At 37.0% G+C, this 20,124-nt stretch overlaps 1 pseudogene; it reads right to left on the bottom strand.

Annotated features, from left to right (window-relative positions):
• Positions 1–4,508: 4,508 nt before the first annotated feature.
• LOC123847754 (synaptotagmin-17-like) overlaps positions 4,509–20,124 on the bottom strand; it is a 78,986-nt pseudogene continuing 63,370 nt past the window's right edge.

The following is a 20,124-nucleotide window of genomic DNA, read 5'->3' as shown; positions in this document are numbered from 1 at the left end:
AATAGGTCTGGCTAAGCAGAGATTTTGCTTCTCACTTCTGGAGATTTCACAGCACTATTGGAAAGAGAAGACAATTTTTGATGGGACTATTGATAAATATCAACAATATTAAGCTGGAGATGTTGGCAACAGCCACTATAAGTGGAGAGCTTGCTTGAGGAGAGATCCAATAAGGAAGAAAGCAATGCGAAGTTATGATGATGGAACAACTTTTAATGATTTGAATTCATGGATTTAGAGATGCTTGGGGCAGGACTACATCTGGAATTACATGCACTAATAAATTCCCCATTGGTATTGAAGCCAATTTGAGTTGGATTTCTCACTTGCAACTAAAAGTAAAATAATGAATGAATGAATGAATGAATGAATAAGTAAATAAAACTAAATTAAAAATTCACGTGAAATCTGTTATTATGTTTCTATAAAAATTAATATTTTACCAAATTTGAAAAACTTGTTTACCTCTAACCAATATTAGTTATAGTCTTGGAGCTTAGAACTTTGAATGGAAAAAAATTATGCTCACAGAATGGAGAATAATTACAATACATAGTAGGTTATGTTGGGAATTAACAAAAAGACAACTGGAAGGCAGATTCTTTTAACAATATTGGAAACAACTCTTGCGAGTCATTGCAGATAGCTGGATGGAATGAGAGTCCCACCCACCAGTGCACCCACCAGTGCACCTGGGGCAAACCTGCCTACAAATGCACCCATAGCAATCAGGGCCCATCTTTGTAGACAGCTGAACTGAAGGCTGTCCCCACTTACCAATAGCAGTTATGGCCAGGCCACAATAGGAGGGCACCACAGGACACCTTCTACATAAGGCCACTATTTTCAAGACCAGAAGATCTAAATGACCTACCTAATAACTTAATACAAATGAACAAATACAGAGAGTCAAATAAAATAAGGAGACAGAATAATATTATCCAAATGAAAGGACAAGGCAAAACCTCAGAAAAAGAACTAAACTATATGGAGATAAGCAATCTACATGATAAAGAGTTCAAAGTATGATCATAAAGGTACTTACTGGACTTGTGAGAAGAGTGGATAGATTCAGAACTACAACAAAGAGAAAATTTAAAAAACAACAAGTCAGAGCAGAATAATCTAATAACTGAAATAAAACATACACTACAGGGAATCAACAGCAGATTAGAGGATGCGGAAGATTAAATTAGTGATCTGGAAGACAGGGTAGTGGAAAGCACCAAAGCTGAATAGCAAGAAGAAAAATGAATTTTAAAAATGAGCATAGGTTAAGGGACCTCTAGGACAACATTGGGCATACTAACGTTCACATCATAGGGCCCTAGAAGGAGAATAGAGACAGAAAGTGACAGAAAAATTATTTGATGAAACAAGAGCTGAAAAATTCATTAAGCTGGGGAAGGAAACAGATATCAAGGTCCAAGAAATCATGGAAAGTTCCAAATAAGATGAACTCAAGGAGGTCCACACCAAGACACATGATAATTAAAATGGCATAAACTAAATATAAAAAATTAAAAGAAGCAAGAGAAAAGCAAACAGTTATGTACAAGGGAAATCCCATTAGGCTATCAGCTAATTTTTCAACAGAAACTTTGCAGGCCAGAAGAGAGTGGCATATATTCAAAGTGCTGAAAGAAAAAATCTTGCAACCAAGAACCAGCAAGGTTCAGAATTGAAGGATAAAGAGTTTCTCAGACAACAAAGTTAAAATTCATCACCACTAAACCAGTCTTACAAGAAATTTTAAAGGGAGTTCTCTAGGTGAAATGAAAAGGCCATAACAAAAAGTAAGAAAATTATGGAAGGAAGAAACTTCACTGGTAGAAGAAAACATACTGTAAAGGTAGTAGAGCAATCACTCGTAAAGCTGGTATGAAGCTTAAAAGACAAAAAGTAGTAAAATCAATTACATCAACAAAAATTAGTAAAGGGATACATAAAATAAAAAATGCAAAATATCATAAATATGTATATACTTCATATATACATATATCATATATAAGTAATATGTAGAATAAAAGAGTAAAAATGTAGTGCTTTTAGAATGTGTTTGAACTCAAGTAACCAACTTAATATATACTGTTATATACAGAGGATGTTATATATGTTGTATATGTACCTCATAGTAACCCCAAACCAAAGCCTATAATAAATTCATACAATATAAAGAGAAAGAAATCCAAGGATAACACTAAAGCAAGTCATCAAATCATAAGGAAAGTGAGCAAGAGAAAAAGAATAGAACAGAGAAGAACTACAAAAATATCCAGAAAACAATTAATAATATGGCAATAAGTACATACTTATCAATGATTAATTTAAATATAAATGGACTAAATACTCCAACCAAAAGACATAGGGTGGCTGAATGGATAAAAGAAAACAAAATTCAGCTATATGCTGCCTGCAAGAGACTCACTTCAGACCTAAAGACACATAGAGACTGAAAGTGAAGAGAAGGAAAAATATATTCCATCCAAATAAAAGTGAAAAAAAGGTGGAGTAGCAATGCTTTTATCAGACAAAAAAGACTTTAAATCAAAGACTGTGACAAGAGAAAATATGGGCTCTACACATACAATGGTAAAGGGATCAAACCAAAAAAAAAAAAAAGGATATAACAATTGTCAATATCTATGCATCCAACACAGGAGCACCTAAGTATATAAAGCAAACATTAACAGACATAAAGGGAGAAATTAACAATAATATAGTAATAGTAGAGGACTGTAACATCGCACTTACAGTACTGGATAGATTTTTCAGACAGAAAAATAATAAGGAAACAGCAACTCTGAATGACATATTAAACCAGATGAACTTAACAGATATATAAACAATATTATGTTCTCTTAAAGTGCACATAAAACATTTTCTGGGTTAAACCATATATGAAATGGGAGGGACAGATGAACCATGAGAGACTATGGACTCTGGGAAACCAACTGAGGGTTCTAAAGGGGAGGAGGGTGGGAGGATGGGTTAGCCTGGTGATGGGTATTAAAGAGGGCACATACTGCATGGAGCACTGGGTGTTATACGAAAACAAGAATCAGGGAACACTACATCAAAAACTAATGATGTAATGTATGGTGATTAACATAACATAATAATTAAAAAAATAGAAGAACAAAAAAAAAATACATATGTTAGGCCACAAAACAAATCTCAATAAATTTAAGAAGACTGAAATAATATCAAGCATCTTTTCCAACCACAATGCTATGAAACTAGAAATCAATTACAAAAAATTTTGAAAAAAAAAAAAGACGTGGAAGGTAAATAACATTCTACTAAGCAAGCAATCAGTCAGTGAAGAGATTGAAGAATAAATTTAAAAAATACATGGAGACAAACAAAAAGAGAAATAAAATTATTCAAAATCTGTGGGATGCAAGGCAACCTACAGGATGGGAGAAAATATTTGCAAATGACACATCTGATAAAGGGTTAGTATCGAAAATATATAAAGAACTTATAAAACTCAACACCCCAAAAAGGAATAATCCAATTAAAAATGGCCAGAAGACATGAATAGACATTTTTCCAAAGAAGACATACAGATCGCCAACAGACACATGAAAAGATACTCAACATCACTGATCATTAGGGAAATGCAAATCAAAACAGCAATGAGATATCACTTCACACCTGTCACAATGACTAAAATCAACAACACAAGAAACAACAGGTGTTGGTGAGGATATGGAGAAAGGGAAACCCTCTTTCACTGTTAGTGGGAATGCAAACTGGTACAGCCACTCTGGAAAACAGTATGGAGTTTCCTCAAAAAGTTAATAATAGAACTACCCTAGGATCCAGCAATTGCACTACCAGGTATTTACCCAAATAATACAAAAATATTAATTCAAAAGGATACTTGCACCATGATGTTTATAGCAGTGTTCTCTACAATAGCCAAATTATGGAAACACCCCAAATGTCCACTGACTGATGAATGGATAAAGAAGATTGATTATATCTATTATCTATCTATCTATCATCTATCTATCTATCTATCATCTATTTATCTATCTATGATGGAATATTAACCATAAAAAAGAATGAAATCGTGCCATTTGCAAGACATGGATGGAGCCAGAGAGTATAATGCTAAGCAAAATCAGTCAGTCAGAAAAGACAAATACCATATGATTTAACTCATATGTGGAATTTAAGAAACAGAACAAACAAGAAAAGAGGGGGGAGAGAGAGAGAGGCAAACCAAGAAATAGACTCTTAACTATACAGAACAAACTAATGGTTACCAGAGAGGAGGGGGGTGGGGGGATGGATTAAATAGGTGTTGGGGATTAATTTAAGGAGGGCACCAGGTATTGTATGGAAGTGTTGAATCACTATATTGTACACCTGAACCTAATATTTCACTGTATAATAACTAACTGGAATTTTTTTTCAATTGTTTTACTTTCATAGCTATTGACTTGTTTCTTTATGCCACAGAAATATCAGTTTTGAGGTCTGTGTGACTACACTGTTCACAGGGTGGTCACAGGGTTGTTGGATCCTATAAACACTAAAATGACATTTTCAAGTTCTTCTTGGGGGACTTTGAAGCTGAAGGATTTATTGCAGATAGGATCAATCCTGCCTCTTTAGAAGAAAGTCTTCTTTGTTTTCACAAGCTTGAGTCCATATATCAGCTGGATTTCCACAAAGGGGATGAATCTTGCTCACATCTGTCTGAAGAAGTTGTTTGGCTCAAATGACATCAACATTTCATCTCCCAGCACTTGGGTGATAGTTCAGGGACAGACACAGCTCCCCTAGCTCTACTTCATTCTGAGAAGTTGGAATTCGCACCTTCTATCAGTGCCCACCCTTCACCAGTTCAACATCCCACAAAGGCAGGGAAACCTTTTCAATGACACAGTGGCAAGAGAACTTATCAAAATCCACCACTGTTAGCAGCGCCTCTAGGAAGGGTTTCTCCAAGGTGTAACACTCCTTAAACAAGGGTTTCTGGGTCTTGCATTTGACCCACATCTGCTTAGAATCTGTTCTGACAGGAGACAGATCTTGATATAGGGGTTTGAGTGGGCCAAATCCTGGTAGAAATCATCATGGGAGATGGGGGGTGACAGGTCCTGGCCTTGATCACCCTCACTATCAGGTGGTTGTCCATCAGGTCATACTGGTTGCTGAAGGGCAGCATGCCTAACTAGTACTTGGACAAGATCTCCTTATCTGTCCAGAAGCCCACATCATCACTATTGGAGTTGAGGGAGTATAGCTGGGGCTCAAACTTTCTGAAATAGCCATCTGGGGCATAGGGCTGTCTGAGCATGGGAGCTAGGTGGGCTCTTTTTTGGTGCTGAAAATGCCAAACTCCATGTGTTTTATATCAATGAGTGGGGAGCTGGGTCATCTGGATTCAAGACTTGAAAGCCTCCGAGTCAGGCTATATGAAGACTTAGATGTATCTGAGAATGAACATCTTCAACCTGGTATAACTAATTGGAATTTAAATACAAACTTAAAAAGCCACCAAAAACCAAAATCTATGGTATGCAATAAAAGCAGTTCTAAAAGGGAAGTTTATAGAAATGCAGGTCTGCCTCAAGAAAAAAGAAAAATCTCAAATAAACAATCTAAACTTACCCAAAGAAGACAGAAAAGAACAAAGCCCCAAGTTAGTAGAAAAAAGGAAATAATAAAGATCAGAGCAAAAATAAATGTAATAAAGACTAAAAATGCAAGAGAGAAGGTCAGTAAAACCAAGAGCTGGTTCTTAAAAAAAAAATAAACAAAATTGATAAAACTTTAGCCAGGCTCATGATAATAAAAAGAGGACTCAAATAAATAAAATAGGAAATGAAAGAGCAGAAGTTACAGCCAATACCACAGAAATACAAAGAATTGTAAGAGACTACTATAAAAAATTATATGCCAACAAATTGGACAACTTAGAAAAAATAGATAAATTCCTAAAATATACAATCTTCCAAAACTGAATCAGGAAGAAACAGAAAATCTGAATAGACTAATTACTAGTAATGAAATTGAATTGATAATCAAAAAACTCCAAACAAAGTACAGAACCAGATGGCTTCCCAGGTGAATTCTACCAAACATTAAGAAGTGTTAATATTTATTCTTTTTAAACTATTCCAAAAACTAGAAGGAAGAAAACTTTCATTTTCATTCTTTGAGACCAGCATTACCCTGACACCAAAACCAGACAAAGACACTACAAAAAAAGAAAACTATAGGCCAATATCCCTGATGAATATACATGCAAAAATCTTAAACAAAATATTTGTAAGCCAAATTCAAAAATACATTAAAAGTTCATTCACCACAATCAAGACTTATTCTGGAGATGCAAAGATGGTTCAATATATGCAAATCAATCAATGTAGAAACGACAATAACAAAATGAAATATAAAAACCACATAATCATCTCAGTAGATTCAGAAAAAATATTTGACAAATTCAACATCCACTCATAATAAAAACTCAAAACAAATGGGTTTAGAGATTACATACCTCAACAAGATAAAGCCCATAAATGGCAAAACTATAGCTAACATCATACTCAATGATGAAACACTAAAATCTTTTCCTCTAAAACCAGGAACAAGATAAGGATGTAAGTTCTCACTACTTTTATGACTGGGACTCCACCTTGGTCTTCTGTGCCCATGGCTTGCTGAACCCAGTTTTAATGAGTACCCCTGATCTTTGATATGTGAGCAAGATCCTCATTTCCCCCCATCCTTGATATCTAAGCCATTAATCTACCTTTAGCAGGAACCCTGTTAAACCAGTTAAGGAAGAATCTCCCTACCCCTGAGGTCTCTTCTTAGCATTTTTTCATCTACTGATCGCTTCATTCTGCTTATAGGCTATAAATCCTTAGTTGTCCCTTCTGTATTCAGAGTTGAGCCCAGTTCTCAACTGAATTCAACTGAACTGAAGTCTCTTTCGTCTATTTCAACAGTTTGAATAAAATCTGTCTCACCATTTTTAACTAGGGTCTGATGCCAAGTTTTATATTAGCAATTGATTGATGCCATTAGGGGGCGGAGCAAGATGGCAGAGGAGTAGGAGACCTGGATTTCATCTCCTCTCAGGAATTCAGCTGGATAGGGATCAAACCATTCTGAACACCTACAAACTCAACAGGAGATCGAAGAAAAGAAGAACAACAACTCTCTCATCAGAAAAGTGACCACTTTCTGGAAGGTAGGACGTGCGGAGAAGTGAATCTGAGGCGATATTCGGGAGGATAGACGGCGGGGCAGGGGCCTCCGTCAGCCGCTTCTGGCAAGTGATAGAACCACGGAGCACAAAATTGGAACTTTTAAAAGTCTGCTCCGCTGAGGGACGTCACTCTGGTGGCTAAGCAGGGGGTGGAACCCTCCGGGACAGTGTGGTCTCAGGACCCTCAGGGTCAAAGAAAGACTGGGGGTGCCTGAGTGTGGCAGAGCTCCCAGGTATCGGAGTGGGAAGCCGGCTGCAGAGACAGAGCCCAGTCGCGGGCTCTCAGCTCGGGGTTGCCATAAACCATGATCCGTGGCCCAGTCGGGCCCCTGCTCCTCCGGCAGGGACACAACAAGTGGCAGATCCGGGGAGACTCACCTTCCTCCTCTGGGAGGAGCCACGCGGGGGTGCCCTGCAGGGATCTGCTGGGTTTGGAGACTCCACCCGGGGTTGGGTGCCAGAGATAGAAACGCGCAGTCACAGGATGGGTGAGCACGGAGTGCGGCCGGAGACCGGGGAGACGGGAGTGACTGACGGCTTTTCTTTGGGGGCACACTGAGGAGCGGGACCCCGAGGTCTCGGCTTCTATGGGGTGGAGATTGGGAGGCCGCCATTTTCACTCTCCACCTCCAAAGCTGTATGGAAAGCTTACAGGGAACAAAAGCCCCGGAGAGCAAACCCGAGCAGATTACTTAGCCGGGAGGGGGCAAGGGCGGGGCAAAGACATTTGGAAACCACGCAACAGGCCCCTCCCCCAGAAGATCAGCGAGAACAGCCAGCCAAGACCAAGTTTACCGATCAATGAGAACGGCAGAACTCCAGCGCTAGGGGAATACTGCACATAGAATTCATGGCTTTTTTACCATGATTCTTTAGTCTTTCAAAGTTAATTTTTTTTTAACTGTCTTTTTTTTTTTTAATTTTTCTTTTTCCCTTTTTCAACCAACATCTGATCAATCCCTTTTTTTAAAAAACATTTTTATTTTTCATTTTTAGAGTCATATTCTATCCCTTCATAGTAGTTACCCATATTTTTGGCATATATATATAAGTTGTTCTCTCTTTAAAATTTTGAGATAGTTTCTTCTAACAGATTAAAATATACCCTAAATCTCTAGTATATGGTGTTTTCTACTCCCCTGCCTGATCACATTCTCTCCTTTTTTTTTTCTTTTTTCTTTTTTTAAATCCTCTTCTTTCTTTTTTCAAACAACTTCTTATCAATTCCTTTTATAAAATTTTTTATAATTTCCATCTTTACAGTCATATTCCATCCCTTCATCATATCAACCCTTATTTCTGTACATATATAAATTTTTCTTTCTTTAAAATTTTGGGAGGCACTTTCTTCTAAAAGACCAAAATACACCCCAAATCTAGTGTGTGGCACTGATCTATATACCAGCCTGATCATATTTGATTAGATTCTGTTTGTTTTTTGTTGTTGTTGTTTTGTTTTGTTTTTGTTTGTTTTCATCTTTATCTTTTTCTTTTTTTTCTTCTTCTTTTTTCTCTCTTTCCGTTTCTTTTTCCACTGCTTCAGGTCTTTTCTGATTTTTTTAGAGTATATTTTCTGGGGACGTTGTTACTCCACTAGCATTTTGTTCTCTCATTCATCTATTCTCCTCTGCACAAAATGACAAGACAGAAAAAATCACCTCAACAAAAAGAACAAGAGGCACTACCGACTGCCAGGGACCTACTCAATACGGACATTATTACGATGTCAGATCTAGAGTTCAGAATCATTACTTTAAAGATACTAGCTGGGCTTGAAAAAAATATGGAAGTTATTAGAGAAACCCTTTCTGGAGAAGTAAAAGAACTAAAATCTAACCAAGTAGAAATCAAAAAGGCTATTAATGAGGTGCAATAAAAAATGGGGGCGCTAACTGCTAGGATAAATGAGGCAGAAGAGAGAATCAGTGATATAGAAGACCAAATGATGGAAAATAAAGAAGCTGAGAAAAAGAGAGATAAACAACTACTGGATCACGAGGGCAGAATTCGAGAGATAAGCAATACCATAAGACAAAACAACATTAGAATAATTGGGATCCCAGAAGAAGAAGAAAGAGACAGAGGGGCAGAAGGTATAATGGAGCAAATTATAGCAGAGAACTTCCCTAATTTGGGGAAGGAAACAGGCATGAAAATCCAGGAAGCACAGAGAACCCCTCTCAAAATCAATAAAAATAGGTCAACACCCCGACATCTAATAGTAAAACTTACGAGTCTCATAGACAAAGAGAAAATCCTGAAAGCAGCTTGGGACAAGAGATATGTAACCTACAAGGGTAGAAACATTAGATTGGCAACAGACCTATCCACAGAGACCTGGCAGGCCAGAAAGGACTGGCAGGATATATTCAGAGCACTAAATGAGAAAAATATGCAGCCAAGAATACTCTATCCAGCCAGGCTGTCATTGAAAATTGAAGGAGAGATAAAAAGCTTCCAGGACAAACAAAAACTAAAGGAATTTGCAAACACAAAACCAGCCCTACAAGAAATCTTGAAAGGGGTCCTCTAAGCAAAGAGAGACACTAAAAGCAACATAGACCAGAAAGGAACACAGACAATATATGGTAACAGTCACCTTCCAGGCAATACAATGGCACTAAATTCCTATCTTTCAAAAGTTACCCAGAATGTAAATGGGCTGAATGCCCCAATCAAAAGACACAGGCTATCAGACTGGATTAAAAAACAAGACCCATCCATATGCTGTCTGCAAGAGACTCATTTTAGACCCAAAGACACCCCCAGATTGAAAGTGAGGGGGTGGAAAACCATTTACCATGCTAATGGACACCAAAAGAAAGCTGGGGTGGCAATCCTTCTATCAGACAAATTAGATTTTAAACCAAAGACTGTAATAAGAGATGAGGAAGGACACTATATCCTACTTAAAGGGTCTATCCATCAAGAAGATCTAACAATTGTAAATATCTATGCCCCTAACATGGGAGCAGCCAATTATATAAGGCAATTAATAACAAAAGCAAAGAAACACACCGACAACAATACAATAATAGTGGGGACTTTAACACACCCCTCACTGAAATGGACAGATCATCTAAGCAAAAGATCAACAAGGAAATAAAGACTTTAATTGACACACTGGACCAAATGGACTGCACAGACATATTCAGAACATTCCATCCCAAAGCAACGGAATACACATTCTTCTCTAGTCCCCTTGGAACATTCTCCAGAATAGATCACATCCTAGGTCATAAATCAGGTCTCAACTGGTACCAAAAGATTGGGATCATTCCCCGCATATTTTCAGACCACAATGCTTTGAAACTAGAACTCAATCCCAAGAGGAAAGTCGGAAAGAACTCAAATACATGGAGGCTAAAGAGCATCCTACTGAAGAATGAATGGGTCAACCAGGAAATTAAAGAAGAATTAAAAAAAATACATGGAAACCAATGAAAATGAAAACACAACTGTTCAAAATCTTTGGGATGCAGCAAAGGCAGTCCTAAGAGGAAAGTATATAGCAATACAAGCCTTTCTCAAGAAACAAGAAAGGTCTCAAATACACAACCTAACCCTCCACCTAAAGGAGCTGGAAAAAGAGCAGCAAATAAAGCCTAAACCTAGCAGGAGAAGAGAAATAATAAAGATCAGAGCAGAAATCAATGAAATAGAAACTAAAAGAACAGTAGAACAGATCAACGAAACTAGGAGCTGGTTCTTTGAAAGAATTAATAAGATTTATAAACCCCTGGCCAGACTTATCAAAAAGAAAAGAGAAATGACCCAAATCAACAAAATCATGAATGAAAGAAGGGAGATCACAACCAACACCAAAGAAATACAAACAATTATAAAAACATATTATGAGCAACTCTATGCCAGCAAATTAGATAACCTGGAAGAAATGGATGCATTCCTAGAGATGTATCAACTACCAAAATTGAACCAGGAAGAAATAGAAAACCTGAACAGACCTATAACCACTAAGGAAACTGAAGCAGTCATCAAAAATCTCTCAAAAAACAAAAGCCCAAGGCCAGATGGCTTCCCAGGGGAATTCTACCAAACATTTCAGGAAGAATTAATACCTATTCTTCTGAAACTGATCCAAAAAAATAGAAATGGAAGGAAAACTTCCAAGCTCATTTTATGAGGCCAGCATTACCTTAATCCCAAAACCAGAGAAAGAGCCCATCAAAAAGGAGAATTATAGACCAATATCCCTGATGAACATGGTTGCAAAAATTCTCACCAAAATACTAGCCAATAGGATCCAACAGTACATTAAAAGGATTATTCACCTCGACCAAGTGGGATTTATCCCTGGCTGCAAGGTTGGTTCAACATCCGCAAATCAATCAACGTGATACAATACATTAACAAAAGAAAGAACAAGAATCATATGATCCTCTCAATAGATGCAGAAAAAGTTTTTAACAAATACAGCATCCTTTCTTGATCAAAACTCTTCAGAGTATAGAGATAGAGGGTACATACCTCAATATCATAAAAGCCATCTATGAAAAACCTACAGCGAATATCATTCTCAATGGGGAAAAACTGAGAGCTTTCCCCCTAAGGTCAGTAACGTGGCAGGGATGTCCACTATCACCACTGCTACTCAACATAGTATTAGAAGTCCTAGCCACAGCAATCAGACAACAAAAAGAAATCAAAGGCATCCAAATTGGCAAAGAAGAAGTCAAACTCTCACTCTTTGCAGATGATATGATACTTTATGTGGAAAACCCCAAAGACTCCACCCCAAAACTGCTAGAACTCATACAGGAATTCAGTAAAGTGGCAGGATATAAAATCAATGCACAGAAGTCAGTGGCATTCCTATACACCAACAACAAGACAGAAGAAAGAGAAATTAAGGAGTCGATCCCATTTACAATTGCACCCAAAACCATAAGATACCTAGGAATAAATCTAACCAAAGAGACAAAGGATCTGTACTCAGAAAACTATAAAATACTCATGAAAGAAATTGAGGAAGACACAAAGAAATGGAAAAACGTTCCATGCTCATGGATTGGAAGAACAAATATTGTGAAGATGTCAATGCTACCTAGAGCAATCTACACATTCAATGCAATCCCCATCAAAATACCATCCACTTTTTTCAAAGAAATGGAACAAATCATCCTAAAATTTGTATGGAACCAGAAAAGACCCCGAATAGCCAGAGGAATGTTGAAAAAGAAAAGCAAAGCTGGCGGCATCACAATTCTGGACTTCCAGCTCTATTACAAAGCTGTCATCATCAAGACAGCATGGTACTGGCACAAAAACAGACACATAGATCAATGGAACAGAATAGAGAGCCCAGAAATGGACCCTCAACTCTATGGTCGACTAATCTTTGACAAAGCAGGAAAGAATATCCAATGGAAAAAATGACAGTTTCTTCAACAAATGGTGTCAGGAAAATTGGACAGCCCCATGCAGAACAATGAAACTGGACCATTTCCTTACACCACACACAAAAATAGACTCAAAATTGTTGAAAGACCTCAATGTGAGACAGCATCGAAATCCTAAAGCAGAACACAGGCAGAAACCTCTTCGACCTCAGCCACAGCAACTTCTCCCTAGAAACATCACCATAGGCAAGGGAAGCAAGGGCAAAAATGAACTGTTGGGACTTCATCAAGATAAAAAGCTTTTGCAAAGCAAAGGAAACAGTCCACAAAACCAAAAGACACCTGACAGAATGGGAGAAGATATTTGCAAATGACATATCAGATAAAGGGGTAGTATCCAAAATCTATAAAGAACTCATCAAACTCAACACCCAAAGAACAAAGAATCCAATCAAGAAATGGGCAGAAGACATGAACAGACATTTTTCCAAAGAAGACCTCCAAATGGCCAAAAGACACATGAAAAAGTGCTCAACATCGCTCGGCATCAAGGAAATCCAAATCAAAACCTCAATGAGATACCACCTAACATCAGTCAGAATGGCTAAAATTAACAAGTCAGGAAATGACAGATGTTGGCGGGGATGCGGAGAAAGGGGAACCCTCCTATACTGTTGGTGGGAATGCAAGCTGGTGCAGCCACTCTGGAAAACAGTATGGAGGTTCCTCAAAAAGTTGAAAATAGAGCTACCATACGATCCAGCAATTGCACTACTGGATATTTACCCCAAAGATACAAAAGTAGGGATCCGAAAGGATATGTGCACCCCTATGTTTATAGCAGCAATGTCCACAATAGCCAAACTGTGGAAAGAGCCAAGATGTCCATCAACAGATGAATGGATAAAGAAGAAGTGGTATATATATACATGGAATATTATGCCTCCATCAAAAGGAATGAGATCTTGCCATTTGCAACGACGTGGATGGAACTGGAGGGTATTATGTTGAGCGAAATAAGTCAAACAGAGAAAGACATGTACCATATGATCTCACTGATATGAGGAATTCTTAATTACAGGAAACAAACTGAGGGTTGCTGGAGTTGGGGGTGGGGTGGGAGGGATGGGGTGACTGGGTGATAGACACTGGGGAGGGTATGTGCTCTGGTAAGCGCTGTGAATTGTGCAAGACTGTTGTATCTCAGATCTGTACCTCTGAAACAAATAATGCAATATATTTTAAGAAAAAAAAAAAAGAAGTAGAAGAAGAAGGTAGTGGGAGGGGAAGAATGAAGCGGGGGAAATCGGAGGGGTAGACGAACCATGAGAGATGATGGACTCTGATAAACAAACTGTGGGTTCTAGAGGGGAGAGGGGGTGGGAGGATGGGTTAGCCTGGTGGTGGGTATTGAGGGCACATTCTGCATGGAGCACTGGGTGTTATGCACAAACAATGAATCATGGAACACTACATCTAAAACTAATGATGTAATGTATGGGGATTAACATAAGAATAAAAAAAAGATATATAATTGATGCCATTAACACATGCACACATACACACACACTCACATCTTATTCAGGCTAAAGCATATGACAGATTGCATCTTTGCTTCATGAAATAGACCACATGAAAAGTAAGAAGAATCTCCATGTCATTAAAGAAATTATTTATTATGAAACTTTTTAAAGAACAGTGATACAGGTTTTATTTAGAAGGACTCTTGCTGGTAGCCACCGGCAAGTGGCTCAATGGGTTAAGCGTCTGCGTTCGGCTCAGGTCATGATCCCAGGATCCTGGGATGGAGCCCCTCATTGGGCTCCCTGCTCGGGGGGAGCCTGCGTCTCCCTCTGTCTGCAACTCCCCCTACTTGTGCTCTCTCTCTCTCTGTGAAATAAATAAATAAAATTAAAAAAAAAAAAGGACTCTTGCAATAGATATAGGGACTATTGCATGAGGCTTTACATTAGGGAGGGGGATTGGGCTCAACTGCAAAGACAGCAAGGAAAAATGGAAATTTATAGTCAAGGAGCAGGGTGTGTGTGGCCAGTGGATGGAAAATTACTAAGAGGAAACACCAGGGGTAAGGGGATATTTTCTGGCTAAAGTGACCTAACAGGATTTTTGCTGTATGCAAGCCAGTGTGATCAGATATCACATAGAGTATCAAAGAGAATGAGGAACCTGATCAGATATTGAGCATGCTTAGATATTGAGGGCGGGGAAATCTGGCTAAGCTGATGTAGCAGGATTCCCTCTAAAATTAGATAATGCAGAAATAAACAGGGAAGCCCCCAATCAGGTCCTACTTAAGAAGAGAGTTCAGAGGAGCCTCACCAGCATTTGGTCAAGGAGAGAATCTTTGTCAATACTCCAAATATTTCTTCTCTAATTCAGAAATCTGAAATTTATTTATTTATTTTTTGAAATGTGTATTTTATTTTCTTTTTTGTCTTTTTTTATTATGTTATGTTAATCACCATACATATATATATCACCATATATAACATCCAGTGCTCCATTCAATACGTGCCCTCTTTAATACCCACCTGTAGAGAGAAAGATAAGTGTTTCCTTACATTCTTAAAATGATATCCAGTGAGGCAGGTAGATAGCATTTCTCCTGTCCCTCAGCTCTCTATTTGTTAGTTTCCTTCATTTTGAGAAAAACGCAAAAATCCCAGCAAACTATTGGAAAGGAAGTAGGAGTGGATTGCTGGTAGAGAACTTTCAGGCAACTTCACACTCAGAAGAAGGACAAACTGAGAAAATTATATTTTTCTGTACCATGTCAGTTTAGGTACCAAAGGACTGGACAGTAGAGGAAAGAAGCAGATTAACCAGGAGAAATCTTATTAGAAACAAGAAATTTGACATGAAGATATTAACATCAACAGCCCTCCAACTGCAGAGGATAGAGATCAGGAACAGAGAATGAAGGAAAATGAAATTATCCCATGTCTGTGTAGATTTCCTGGGCTCAGGGATAGGTAAGAATAGAATCTAAATGTAGGCTATTAAAATCATTGTAGAATAAGGAGAAAAAAATCTCTCCTGGGACTCTGGAAAAGCAAAACTCTGCAAAATGATTTATTAGAGGATCTATTTAAAAATTCCAGGGAGATGTTTGGAATAATCTACAGAATAAATAGAGATACGGTCTCTTTGGAAAAGGGGCAGTGGGTCACACAGAGAGAACAAATGGAGATGAAAAGTGAAGAAAATGGAAGTGTAGGTAACAGAATAGCACAAAAAAGAAGGTAAATGAAGTAAAATAAGGATTTCAAATAAATAAAAACACAATATCCAAAGGGAAATTCATATTGGCAGTAACAAATGAAAATGCTTCTGAAGAAAAATCAAATAGTAAGGTGGAGAACAACTCCAGTACTATTTCCTAAATGCAGATGAAGAAACATAAAATTAAACTAATGAGATGACAGAGAATGTCAAGTGTTCATATGCATAATAGATGTTCCCAAATTTAGTTCAAGACAAAGTGTAAAGACCCATCTATATGCTGCCTACAAGAGACTTACTTTAGACCTAAAGGCACACGCAGACTGAAAATGAAGGGATGGAAAAAGATACTCCATGCTAATGGAAGCTAAAAAAACAAAAAACAAAAAACCTGGGGTAGCAATACTTATATCAGACAAAATATAAAAATATAATATATATATAAAATGTATACTACACATAATATATTAGACTTTAAAGCAAAGACTGTAACAAGAGATAAAAAGGGTATTACATAAAGATAAAGGATAAAGGCATCAATCCCAAGAAGGATCATTAACAATGGTAAATATCTATGCACCCAACATAGAAGCACCTAAATACATAGAGCAAATAGTAGCAGATATAAAGAGAGGAATTGACAGTAATACAATAATATTAAGGGACTTTAACATCCTAATTACATCAATGGATAAATCATCCAGACAGAAATCAATAAGGAAACAGTGGCTTTGAATGTCCCAATTAGATCATGTGGACTTAACAGATATATACAGAACATTCCATTCAAAAACAGCAGAATACACATTCTTTAGGCCACAAAAAGTGTCAGTAAAGTTAAGAAGATTGAAATGATATCAAGTATATTTTCTAACTATAATGGTATGAAACTAGAAATTAGTTACCAGAAGAAAACTGGAAAAAACACAAACATGTAGAGGTTAAACAACATGCTATTAAACAATGAATGGGTCAATGAATAAGCCAAAGAGGAAATAAAAAATAACTAGAGACTAATAATGGAAATGCAACAGTTCAAAATCTTTGAGATGCAGTGAAAGCAGTTCTAAGGAGGGGAAGTTTATACTGATACAGGCCTACACCAAAAAAAATGTCAAATAAACAATCTAACCATACACCTAAGGAAACTAGAAAAAGAAGAACAACCAATCCCAAAATTAGTAGAAAGAAGGAAATAATAAAGATCAGAGCATGACTAAATGAAATAAAGATGAAAACTACAGTAGAAAAGATCAATAAAACCAAGAGCTGGTTTCTTTGAAAAAATAAACAAAATTGATAAATATTTAGCTAGATTCATTCTGATGAAAAGAGAGAGGGCTGAAATAAAATCAGAAATGAAGGAGGAGAAATAAAAACCAAATCCCAGAAATACAAAGGATTATGAGAGACTACTATGAAAAATTATATTATATTTGAAAATCTAGAAAGAAATGAATAAATTCCTAGAAACATACATTTGTCCAAAACTGAATCAGGAAGAAATAGAAAATCTGAACAGACCAATTACTACTAGTAATGAAATTGAATGAGTAATCCAAAACTCCTAAACAAACAAACGCAGATGGCTTCATGGATGAATTCTACTAAACATGTAGGAAGAGCTAATACTTACTCTGCTCAAACTATTCCAAAAACTAGAAGAAGGAAAACTCAATTTCATTCTTTGAGGCCAGCATTACCCTGATACCAAAACCAAAGAGACACCACAAAAAAAGGACAACTATAGGGCAATATTCCCGGTGAACATAGATGTAAAAATCCTCAACAAACAGTTGCAAACCAAATTTAAAAATACATTAAAAGAATAATCCACCATAGTCAAGTGAGACTTACTAAAGAGATGCCAGGATGGTTCATTATCTACAAATCAATCAATGTAGTACACCACAATAACAAAATGAAGGGTAAAAAACCACATGATCAAATTGATAGATTCAAAAAAAGCATTTGACAAAATTCAACACCCACTCATGATAAAAACTGGTCAATAAAGTGTGTTTAGAGGGAACATACCTCAGCATAATAGAGGCCCTATATGAAAAACAGCTGATGTCATAATTAATAGTGAAAAACATAGCTTTTTTTCTAAGATTAGGAACAAGACAAGGATGTCCATTCTTGCCACTTTTATTCAATGTATTACTGGAAGTCTTAGTTACAGCAATCAGATAAAAAAAATCAAGAAGAAGAAGAAAAAGAAAGAAAAGAAAGAAAGAAAGAAAGAAAGAAAGAAAGAAAGAAAGAAAGAAAGAAAGAAAGAAAGGAAGGAAGGAAGGAAGGAAGGAAGGAAGGAAGGAAAGAAAGAAAGAAAGAAAGAAAGAAAGAAAGAAAGAAAGAAAGAAAGAAAGAAAGAAAGAAAGAAAAAGGAGAAGGAGAAGAAGGAGGAGGAAGAGGAGGAGGAGGAGGACAAATAAAAGCATCCAAATTGGTAAAGAAAAAGTAAAACTGTTACTATTTATAGATGATATGATTTCTTACATACAGAAAACCCTAAAGACTCCGCGAAAAATCTATTAAAACTAATAAATGAGTTCAGTAAAGTTGTAGAGTACATAATTAACATATAGAAACCTGTTGCATTTCTATACACTTATAACAAAGTAGCACAAGGAGAAATTAAGAAAACAATCCTATTTGCAAATGATATATCTAATAATGAACCATGAGAGACTATGGACTCTGGGAAACAAACTGAGGGTTTCAGAGGGGAGGAGTTGGGGGGATGGGTTAGCTTGGTGAGGGGTATTAAGGAGGGCACATATTGCAATGAGCACTGGGTGTTATATACAAACAATGAATCATGGAACACTACTTCAAAAATTAATGGTGTAGTGTATGGTGACTAACATAACATAATAAAATAAAATTTAAACACAACTAATGAAGTATTGTATGGTGACTAACATAACATAATGAAAAAAATATAAAGAACTTATACAACTCAGCACCAAAATAATAATAATAATAATAATAATAACAATAACAACAACAACAATCTGGTTAAAAAATGGGACTTGAGGTTGATTCTCTTCCCACTTAAATACTTTTTTTTTTTTTAAAGCACACTGTTAATACATTATTATACATTATTATGAAGAGGGCTTCAGTAACATATTCTACCAGTCACAGATCTTAATTATATCTGCACAGAAATTGATGCTCACTGTTTTTTAAGCAGAAAAGAAAGGTATTAGAAGGATACTGGATAGTTCATAGAACCTCTAGAGGGTTAGGGAAGCAGGCTTGGAGCGTCTGCAACCAGAAGAAATGCCTGGACTCACCCATTGTGAGGATACTGCTGAGTTCTGGATGGGCAGCTTGCTAGGCTGACCGTATGGGCAGTGACCCAGACACCACAACTAGCACCATTGCCACTGCTGTCTGAGAACTGCAGGGGCCAGACAAGAAGCCCCACAAACCCCTTTACTGGACATCACTAGCTGGTTGAAAATCCACTTGATGATGTTGGGTCATGTGGCTGCGTGCTATATGCAAAGGGAGTTCAAAGGAGCAAGCATTCTCGGCTTTTATACTGTGAGGTGTTTCTAGATCATGGGCAGCCCCAAAAGAGTGATGATGTCTCACAAGAGTATTTAGAATAAAATATGAAAATACTCAGCACCATCATCATTGTCTGCCCCCTTCCAACTCCTTCATGTGCCTGGCAATTATGAATTAATGGTAAAAGCATTTTGTTTGAATTTAACAATGAAATCGTTGAGGGTTTGCCATGTGTGTAAAAAGACATTTTTAAAATATTTTAAATGTAAGATCACATTTAATTTATATAAACAAACATATCAAGTTGTTATTATTAGTATCCTCATAAATTTAGCCACAGAGAAGTTATAAAAATTGACCACAGAGCTAATGAGCAATATAAGGATTTTAATCCAGGAAATCTGGTTCCAATGTTCACACTCTGAATTCTGAGGCTAAACTTCCTCCCATATATCTTAAAATAACTTTTTTGTGGTTGTGGTGGTGGTGGGATATATACACATGTTTATTCTTGACTAGGTTTATTAGAATATCTTTCTATGCCAGTAATGAAGTGGAGGAAAACTATCATTTTGCCCTCAGTGTAGCTGCTCTATGTTACTGAACCTGGGGATGTTTTTGTTTTAGCTTCACTTGGACATAAGACTGTGATATGCATGTAAAGTGTTAGATTTTTTTCCCAGGAAAGAAAACATTTGTCAACAATGGAACATTTTCTTTACGATTTTCTTCCCACTTCCTCTCCTTTCCAAACCTGTT

Source organism: Mirounga angustirostris, unplaced genomic scaffold, assembly GCF_029215605.1.
Source record: "Mirounga angustirostris isolate CCGP_5_RB_7025 unplaced genomic scaffold, mMirAng1.0.hap1 SCAF_2, whole genome shotgun sequence".
Classification (NCBI taxonomy): domain Eukaryota; kingdom Metazoa; phylum Chordata; class Mammalia; order Carnivora; family Phocidae; genus Mirounga; species Mirounga angustirostris.
The sequence above is the reverse complement of the archived record's forward strand: the minus strand, read 5'-3'. Positions and strand labels throughout refer to the sequence as shown.